This window comes from Rattus rattus, chromosome 11, assembly GCF_011064425.1.
Source record: "Rattus rattus isolate New Zealand chromosome 11, Rrattus_CSIRO_v1, whole genome shotgun sequence".
Lineage (NCBI taxonomy): Eukaryota > Metazoa > Chordata > Mammalia > Rodentia > Muridae > Rattus > Rattus rattus.
The window spans coordinates 37298974-37308957 of record NC_046164.1 but is presented as its reverse complement, the minus strand read 5'-3'; the positions used below and the strand labels follow the sequence as shown (position 1 = coordinate 37308957).

Here is a 9984-nt window from a genome sequence, read left to right as displayed (position 1 = left end):
AGAATAGGAAAAAAGGAGAAGGAGGAACAGGAAGAGAGAGAGAGAGAGAGAGAGAGAGAGAGAGAGAGAGATATAATATTCTGTATGCTCATGTACATTCCAAGCATGGTACATAGCATACAATTTTGGGAAATTATTAGTTCTTCATCAAGAGTTTTTATATGTTATAAACCCAAATTTAGTCATATAAGAATTAGAATCATTGGGTTTAGTTTACAGTTGGGTACAGTGTGTATTATAATGGTTAATACTGAGTCTTCATCTAGGCCTTCTAGCATTCATTTTTTTTAATCTATGCGTGTGTGTGTGTGTGTGTGTGTGTGTGTGTGTGTGTGTGTGTGTGTTTGCTTTAGAGACCTGAGGATGCTTTGCCATAGATTCCACAAATTGACTAATGAATATTGTTCTTCAATTATTCAGTCCCTAACCCTCTTAGTTTCTGCAGTCAGCTAATCCCCTAGTCATAGTTCTCTTTCCACTATGCTTTCTCGGGGTTCCGGTTGTATTTGGTGCTCTAGCCTTAAATGGTCTATCTATCTGCTCTCCATGTCTTCCTCCTACTTCACCACCACTTTGTTGTATTCTCTGATAACCTTTCCTTTTAAATCACATGCACACTGATCATCAAACAAAGGTATGGTTCATATTAGTAGATGAACCATTACCCATTAGTAAACTCCTAAATATTACGAAGGTAGAAAAAAAAACTATTTCTTCAAATAAAGCAATCTGGGAGCATCTGACGCAAAGAGTACGAATAAATCATTTGGCCTTCTCATTTGTATTTCCTAGAGTTCAATCTTTAGCGTTTATAATCTGCAGTTTGAATGTTTCAGTTTTGCATTATGAAGACTAGGAAAAACTTTTAAGTCTTGCATTTCATCCACACTCCATTAAGGGATAATTCTAATACCCAGATGACTCAGAACCTGGCCACTTCAAAGAGGTGTTTTTATCTACACAGACATAATAATCCAAACCTCGAACCATACATAACTGACATTCTTTTTTTTTTTTAACAGACTTAATTCATTTATTTTTCTTGTATAAAAACCCTTATGTGGTAGCCACAGCTGGAGCCTGGGTCCTCTGAACAGAGACTCTGGTGTGGGTTTTCACAAGATGGTCAGTGAATTCCTGATAAGGAGACTTGGTGAACACAGTCTCTTTCCAGAGGTCAGGGGTCAGGTAGCTGTAGGTCTTGGAGATGGCATCAAAGGTGGCCTTGGCAAAGTTGCCCAGAGTGGCAGTGCAGCCCCTGGCTGAAGTGTAGCAGTCATCTATACCGGCCATTATCATTAGCTTCTTGGGCACAGGAGCAGAGACAATGCCAGTGCCTCTGGGGGCGGGGATGAGACGCACCAGTACAGAGCCACAGCGGCCTGTCACCTTGCATGGCACAGTGTGGGGCTTGCCAGTCTTGTTCCCCCAGTAGCCTCTCCGCACGGGGACGATCGAAAGCTTGGCCAGGATGATGGCCCCTCGGATGGCAGTGGCTACCTCCTTGGAGCCTTAACACCGAGACCAACCTGGCCATTGTAGACCCCAATAGCAACAAAAAGCCTGAACCCGGTCGGCTGGCCAGCCCGAGTCTGCTTCTGCACTGGCATGGTTTTCAGAACCTCATCCCTTAGAGATGCACCCAGGAAAAAGTCAATAATCTCAGACTCCTTAATGGGCAGGGAGAGCAGGTAGATCTCCAAGGACTTGATCTTCATGTCCTTAACCAGGCGACCCAGCTTGGTGACGGGGATCCACTCCTTGTCTTTAGCTTTACCTCCACTAGCCCCGCGGCCTCAACCGCGGCCACAACCTGGACCACGGCCGGCTCCTAAGGCCGCTGCCGAATCCTCCACGGAAGCCGCTGGGGCCTCCTAATCCTGGTCCCCGGGTCCTCCGGGCCCTCCCGCTGCACCGGCGTCATCTGCCATTTGATGTTTTCCCAAAGAAGAAGAAGCCATAACTGACATTCTTTAGTGTATATAACAGACCACAGTTACTGATTTCCATTTCATTCTGCATTATAGTATGAAATTCGTTGAGATATCTTGGCCATTATCAAAATTCGTCAACTGTTGGAACAAACACATCAGTGAGTATTGGTACCTTTAAAATTCATTGACAAGCTGCAAAATTATTTTTTTTCCTTTAGGGAATTTAAATATAATATAGAGGGACTCTTCTTCCTTAACCAGTAATCAATTTATCAATTTTCCATTTGATATTGACAAAGAATAGATACTTCTAAATGGTCAAACTTAGGTACAATTACTTAGGAGTAGAATGTACATATAGAAAAAAACAGAGAAAAGGGAGTTTAAAAACATTTTTATAAAATGAATTGAAAAATAGAGATAAATACTAAACATCACACATTGAAAACTCACAAAATTTCTGTCATAGAGTACAAAGTGTTGTTAAACAGATGGCGAGGGATGAGTAGATGGTGCCAATGAAAGAGAAACCTAGCCTCTCAAGGTCGTCATGATAATATGTGAGGTGCTATAAGAATACACAAAACTTCATATTTAATCATAAAGCATGCTTTACATTTTATTACATTAAAAATTCAAAACCTTATTGCTTAGTTTGAAGTCCATGTTTCTGTACATACAAGTTGTTAATATTTATGAAGGATTTTCCTGTACAGGTCCAAAATGAGTTTCAATAAATTATAACATTTTGAATTTGTTCAGATATTTTATGTAATGTTGATGTGATAGTTTGTATATGCTCTGCCCAGGGAGTGGCGCTATCAGGAGGTGTGGCCTTGCAGGAGTAGGTGTGTCACTTGTTGGCATGGGCTTCAGAACCTAACACTAGCAGCCTGGAAGTCAGTATTCTGCTAGCAGCCTTCAGATGAAGATGTAGAACTCTCAGCTCCTCCTGTACCATGCCTGTCTGGCCACTGCCATGTTCCCACCTTGATGATACTGGACTGAACGTCTGATCCTGTAAGCCAGCCCCAGTTAAATGTTGTCCTTTATTAGACTTGCTTTGGTCAAGTTGTCTGTTCACAGCAGTAAGACCCTAACTAAGAAAGAAGTTGGTACCAGGAACTAGGGTATTGCTGTCATAGGCCTGACCATGTTTTTGTATAGAAGAATGTGGATTGGGGAAATTTGAATTTGGAAACAGTGGAATGCTTTCTTTAACTGGGGCTTAATGGGACATCCTAGTAGGAATATGGAAGACTTTGTTGCTGAGAGTGATTTGAACTGTGCAGACAGACCTGTCTCAAGAGGTTTTAGTGGAGAAGAATTTAGGTACTTAGCCTGGAGACTATTTTTGTGGAATTTTGGTAAAGAAAATGGCTGGCTTTTGCCCTTTTCTGAAGAGTGTACCTCAGGCTAAGGTAAAGAGGTTCATATTAACTGAACTGTAAAAGGAAGTCTCAAAAGGACCCAGCAGAATTTGTTCTCTAGTTAAGTCCCATGAAGAGAATTTTGAACGAGCATAGCAAGCTTAGAAAGGAAAAATATAAAATATATGGTTTAAATATTAAAGGGGAAACAGGAAGTAGAATGGAGCTGAATCCTAAATTGTAGGAGAGAGCAGATTAATGGACTGCGACTTTGTGACAAGATCCTACCCAGCTAAATTTAGATCCAGCCATGATGGTACACACTTTTAATCTCTAGAAATAAAGCCAAACAGATCTCTGAGTTTGAGGCCAGCCTGGGACAGAGCAAGTTTGGGTGAAGTTAAGCTCAAATCCAGGTGTGATGGTACACACCTTTAATCCCAGCATTCATAAAGTAATAGAATGTTGGGGGGGAGGGCATGTTCCAGCCCCAGAAACTAGCAGAACACAGCAGCTTCAGCCCTGTGGCTTTGGATTTACAGTGAAAAATAGAAGGGACTACTGGGACAACTGATTAGCTGGAGGTAAGATTAGTGGTGATAAGAAGAGACCAGGATTAATGAGGTGAAATCTTCTGGGAAGTGTTTTTTGAGAGCACAAAAAGCTTTGTTCCAGAGAAAGCCAAGGTTGTACCTCATCCTGCAGCTGTACTTGGGAATGTGTAAGAGTTACCCAGGTGATACTGGTTTTGAAGGCATGAAGGGATCACGAAGAGCAACTGAGGCTTGGTACCATGAGAGGCCGTGGAAGGCCATTGTTGACGGTACAGCCTCAGTTTTAGTTGACAGCCCAGGACTAAAGGGGTCATGTAAAGGATTTGAGTCTTGGCACCGTGAAGAGAGCCTATGAGAGGCTCCTGGTGAAGCCTAGTTGCAGCACAGGACCCCAGCACGTTGGAAACGCCAGTACCATGGGGTGGTCACCAAGAACAGCAGTGGCAGTGAAGTGGATCAACAGAATGCTAGAGGGCAGTGCTAGAGAAGTGAGCCAAGCATTTTGGAGGAGCCCAGATCATGTGTGGGTTTCAGATATCGAAACAAGAAGCTGTAACATTGAAGTTTTCTTGGAAAGCCCAAGATGATACAGATGCCAGAGCCTTAGGATTTTTCCTGAGGAAAGCTGCTAACAGGGAGCAGAAAGAGCCCAGAAAAAGAAGTTTGTTGCAGATAACACAAGTGGAAAAGGAGTTGGAGATCTGAGAATCACTTTGACATCAGACATGAGATGCAGAGTTTGCCCAGCTGGTTTCCTGACTTGCTTTGGGGATTACAGTTAACTGATTGGATGGATCTCAGAAGGGACTTTGAAGACTGGCCTTTTAACATTGTTGAAACTGCGGGGAATTTGGAAGTTGAAGTAAATGTACTTTTTGCTATGCTATAGCTAGATATGATCCCCATAGACTCGTGTGTTTGAACAAGTCAATGGGAGCCGTGGAGTAGAATGTGATGGTTTGTATATGCTCGGGCCAGGGAGTATCACTTTTAGGAGGTGTTACCTTGTTAGAGTAGGTGTGTCACTGTGGGTGTGGCCTTAAGACCCTCACCGTCATTGCCTGGAAGTCAGTATTCCCTTAGCAGCCTTCAGATGAATATGTAGAACTCTCAGCTCTTCCTGTACTTACCTGCCTGGATGCTGCCATGTTCCTGCCTTGATGATATTGGACCGACCCTGTGAACATTTAAGCTAGCCCCAGTTAAATGTCCTTTATAAGACTTGTCTTGGTCATAGTGTCAGTTAACAGAAGTAAAACCGTAAGACAGTAGATTTCTAAATTTCCCATAATAATCCCATTTAATTTAAAATATTTAAAACTACAATGTGCATACAAATGAAATGTGCATTATACCATTAATTCCATATTGTTTAATTTTATCCATTTAATATATTTACGAAAAATTGATAGGATCTCAAGTCAAAATTCTCCACATCCCATAACTCCTCCCCCACTGCCAGTCTGCAGGAGGATGTCCCCACCCCATCCACCCCACCAGACCTCTAAACTTCCTGGGTCCTCCAGTCTCTTGAGAATTAGGTGAATCTTCTCTGACTGAACCCTGACCTGGGAAAATTCTGCTGTATATGTGTTGGAGGCCTCATATCAGCTGGTGTGTAGCTGCCTGGTTGGTGATCCAGTGTCTGAGAGATCTCAGGGATCCAGGTTAATTGAGACTGCTGCTCCTCCTACAGGGTCGCCCTCCTCCTCAGTTTCCTCCAGCTTTTCCATTATAGAACCAGAGGGCTCAGCAGCTACTGTCCGTTGGTTGGTTGCACATATCTGCATCTGACTTTTTCAGCTGCTTGTTAGGCCTTTTTGAGGGCAGTCATGATAGGTCCTATTTTGTGAATGTTCCATCGCCTCAGTAATGGTGTCAGGTCTTGGGGCCTCCCCTTGAGCTGGATCCCACCTTGGACCTGTTGCTAGACTTTCTTTCCCTCAGGTTCTTCTCCATTTCCATCTGTACAGTTCATTCAGACAGGAAGAATTATGGGTTGGAGCTTTGACTGATGGATAGCAACACTATCCCTCACTTGATGCCCTGTCTTTCTGCTGGAAGTGGGTTCTCTCTCCCCACTGTAAGCCATTTCATCTAGGGTCTTCCCCTTTGAGTCCTGAGAGTCTCTTACTTCCCAGGTCTCTGGTATATTCTAGAGGGTTCTCCCAACCTCCTTCCTCCCGAAGTCACCTGTTTCCATTCGTTCTGCTGGCCCTCAGGGCTTCAGTCCTTTACCCCTACCCAATATCAGATCATGTTTCCTTCTCCTGTCACACCAATCCCCTTTCCCTCACCTGTCCCTCTGTCCCTCCCACCTTGTGGTTGCTTTCTTCTCTCTCCCAAGTGGGACTGCGGGATCCTCACTTGGGTCCTTCAGCTTGTTGATCTTTTTGAGTTCTGTAGACTGTATCTTGGGTATTCTGATTTTTTTTTAACAATATCCACTTATTAGTGAGAGCATACTGTGCATGCCCTTTTGGGTCTGAGTTACCTCACTCAGGATGAGATTTTCAAGTTCCATCCATTTGCCTGCAAAACTCAGGATGACCTCATTGTTAATAGCTGTTTAGTCTTCCATTGTGTTAATAAGCCATTCTTCTGTTGTGAGACAACTATGTTGTTTCCAGCTTCTGGCTATCACAAATAACTCCACTATGATCATAGTGGAACATGTGCCCCTGTGGCATGGTGGAGCATCTTTTGGTCATATTCCCAAGAGTGGTATTTCTGGGTATTTAGGTGGGTTTATTTCCAATTTTCTGAGGAACCACCAAATTGTTTCCAGAGTGATTGTTCAAGTATGCCTTCCCACCAGCAATGGAGTAGTATTCCTCTTTCTCCACATCCTTGCCAACCTGAGGTTTTGCTTTTATAACCATTCTGACTGGTGTAAGGTGAAATCTCAGTGTCAATTCGATTTGCATTTCTCTGATCACTAAGGACTTTGAACATTTCTTTAGGTGCTTTTCAGCCATTTGAGTTTCCTTTGTTGTGACTGATCAGTTTTGTTCTTTGTGCATGGTGAAAACTGTGCCTATTTTCATTTTTCTATATATGTGCATCTAGTTAGACCAGGATCATTTATGGAAGATGCTTCCTGTTTTCCATTGTATGTTTTTGGCTTCTTTGTCAAAGATCAAGTGTGCATAAGTGTGTGCTTTTATTTCTGGGTCTTCAATTCTATAACATTGATCAATCTGTCTGTCTCTATTCTATACCAATACCATGCAGTTTTTGTTGTTGTTGTTTTCATTGTTGTTGTTGTTGTTGATCACTCTTGCTATGTAGTAGAGTTTGAGGTCAGGGATGATGATTCCCCCAGCCCTTCTTTTATTCTTGAGAATTTTTTCACTATTCTGTTTTTTTTGCCTTTTCAGATGAATTTGAGCACTGCTCTTTCCATGTCTTTAAAGAATTGTGTTGGGATTTTGATGGGGTTTGCACTGAATCTGTAGATTGCCTTTGGTAGGATACCCATTTTTACTATGATAATCCTGCCAATCCACGAGTATGGGAGACCTCTCCATTTTCTGAGATCTTTGATTTATTTCTTAAGAGATTTGAAGTTCTTATCTTAAAGATCTTTCATTTGTTTGGTTAGAATTACCTCCAGTTTTGGCTATTGTGATATTGTGAAGGGAGTTGTTCCCTAATTTCTTTTTCAGCCTCTTTATCATTTGTATAAAGGAAGGCTACTGATTTATTTCAGTTAATTTTATATAAGGTCACTTTGCTGAAGTTGTTTATCATCTGGAGAAGTTCTCTAGTAATTTTTGAGGTCATTTATGTATGATATGTATATCATCTGCAAATAGTGATGCCTTTAATTCTTCTATGTCAATTTGTATCCCCTTGATCTCTCTTCGCTATTTTATTGTTCTGACTACTTCTACTTCAAGTGTAATATTGAATAGATATGGGGAGAGTGGGCATCCTTGTCTTGTCCCCAATTTTAGTGGGATTACTTCAAGTATCTTTCCACTTTATTTGATATTTGCTATTGGTTTGCAGTAATTTGCTTTTATTATGTTTAGGTATGGGCCTTGAATTACTGATCGCTCCAATACTTTTAACAAGAAGGGGTAGTGTATTTTGTCAAATGATTTTTCTGCATCTAAGGAGATGATCATGAGATTTTTTTCCTTTGAGTTTCTATATATGGTGACATACGTTAATGTATTTTTATATATTGAATTATCCTTTCATCCCTGGGATGAAGCCTACTTGATTGTGGTGAATGATGGTTTTGATGTTCTTGGATTTGGTTTGCAAGAATTTTATTGAGTATTTTTGGATTGATATTCATAAGCGAGATTTGTCTGAAGTTCTCTTTTTGAGAACTTTTTGTGTGATTGAGCTGTCAGAGTAATTGTGGCTTCTTAGAATGAATTAGGTAGTGTTCCTTCTAATTATATTTTACAGAATAGTTTGACCAATATTGGTATCAGGTCTTCTCTGAAAGTCTGGTAGAATTCGAAATTAAATCCAACTGGACCTGGGCTTCTGTTTTGGTTATGAGGATCTTAATGACCTCTTTTATTTCATTATGGAATATGGGTCTGTTTAGAAAGTTTACCTGCTCTTGATTTAACTTTGGTATGTGGTATCTGTCTAGAAAACCATCCATTTCATCTAGATTTTCCAGTTTTGTTGAGTATATGCTTTTGTAATAGGATCTAATGTTTTGTTTTAATTTCCTTTGTTTCCATTATGTCTCCCTTTTAATTTCTGATTTTGTTAATTTGGATACTGCCTCTGGGTCCTTTAGTGATTTTGGCTCCAGTTTTATCTAGCTTGTTGATTCTCTCAAAGAACCAGCTTTCAGTTTTGCCGATTCTTTGTATTGTTCTATTTGTTTCTATTTGGTTGATTTCAGCCCTGAGTTTGACAATATCCTGCCATCTACTCCTCTTGGGTGAGTTTGATTCTTTTTGTTCTAGAGCTCTCAGGTATTCTCTTAAGTTGCTAGAGTAAGATCTCTCTAGGTTTTTTTTTTAACCAGTGTACTTAGTGCTATGAATTTTCCTCATAGCACTTCCTTCTTTGTGTTCTGTAAGTTTGCGTATGATGTGTCAAAATTTTCAGTAAACTCCAGGAAGTCTTTAATTTCTTTCTTTATTTCTTCTGTGACAATATTATCAATGAGTAGAGAGTTGTTCAGTCTCCACATGCATGTGGGTGTTCTGTTGCTTTTGCTGTTATTGAAGACCAGCTTTAGGCCTGGTGGTCTGATAGGATTTGTGGGACTATTTTAATCTTCTTGTATCAGTTGAGGGTTGTTTTGTGGCCAGTTATATGGTCGATTTTGGAGAAGGTACCATGAGGTGCTGAAAAGAAAGTATATTCTTTTGTTTTAGGGTGAAATATTCTGTTAATATCTGTTAAATACATTTGGTTCATAACCTCTATTATTTTTACTGTCTCTATTTAGTGTCTGTTTCAATGGCCTGTCAATTGCTAAGAGCGTGGTGTTAAAGTCTTCCACTATTATTTTGTGGGTTTTCGATGTGTGTTTTGAGCTTTAGTAAAGTTGCTTTTATGAATGTGGGTACCCTTGCATTTGGAGCATAGATGTTCAGAATTGAGATTTTCTTTTCGTGGATTTTTCCTTTGATGAATACAAAATGTAACCCCTCATCATGCTTGATAACTTTTGGTTGAAAGTTTATTTTATTGGATATTAGAATAGCAACACCAGCTTGTTTCTTGGGACCATTTGCTTCAAAGACCCTTTGCCAACTTTTTACTCTGAGATAGTGTCTGTCTTTGTTATTGGTGTGCATTTCTTGTATGCACCAAAATCTGGATCTTATTTGCATATCCAATCTGTTAGCTTATGTCATTTTACAGGTAAGTTGAGTCCATTAATATTGAGAGATATTGAAGACAAATGACTCTTGATTTTTGTTATATTTGCTTTTTGTAGGTTGCTTTATGTGCTTGTGGTTTTCTCTTTTTGGCTTTGTTGTGAATTGCTTAAAATCTTGTCAACGAGGGTACTGAGGGTACTTGGAAAAGAATGGGGGACAAGAGACTCGAGGAAGGATGCCAAGACAAGAGTCTGATCAAGGCAACGATTTTATTTTATTTTTCCAAGGCTGAATTTATACCATAGCAGGGGTA

At 40.4% G+C, this 9984-nt stretch overlaps 1 pseudogene; it reads right to left on the bottom strand.

The window, feature by feature from the left end:
* Positions 1 to 1056: 1056 nt before the first annotated feature.
* LOC116912268 lies at positions 1057 to 1931 on the bottom strand (annotated as a pseudogene).
* Between the last annotated feature and the right edge of the window lie 8053 nt (positions 1932 to 9984).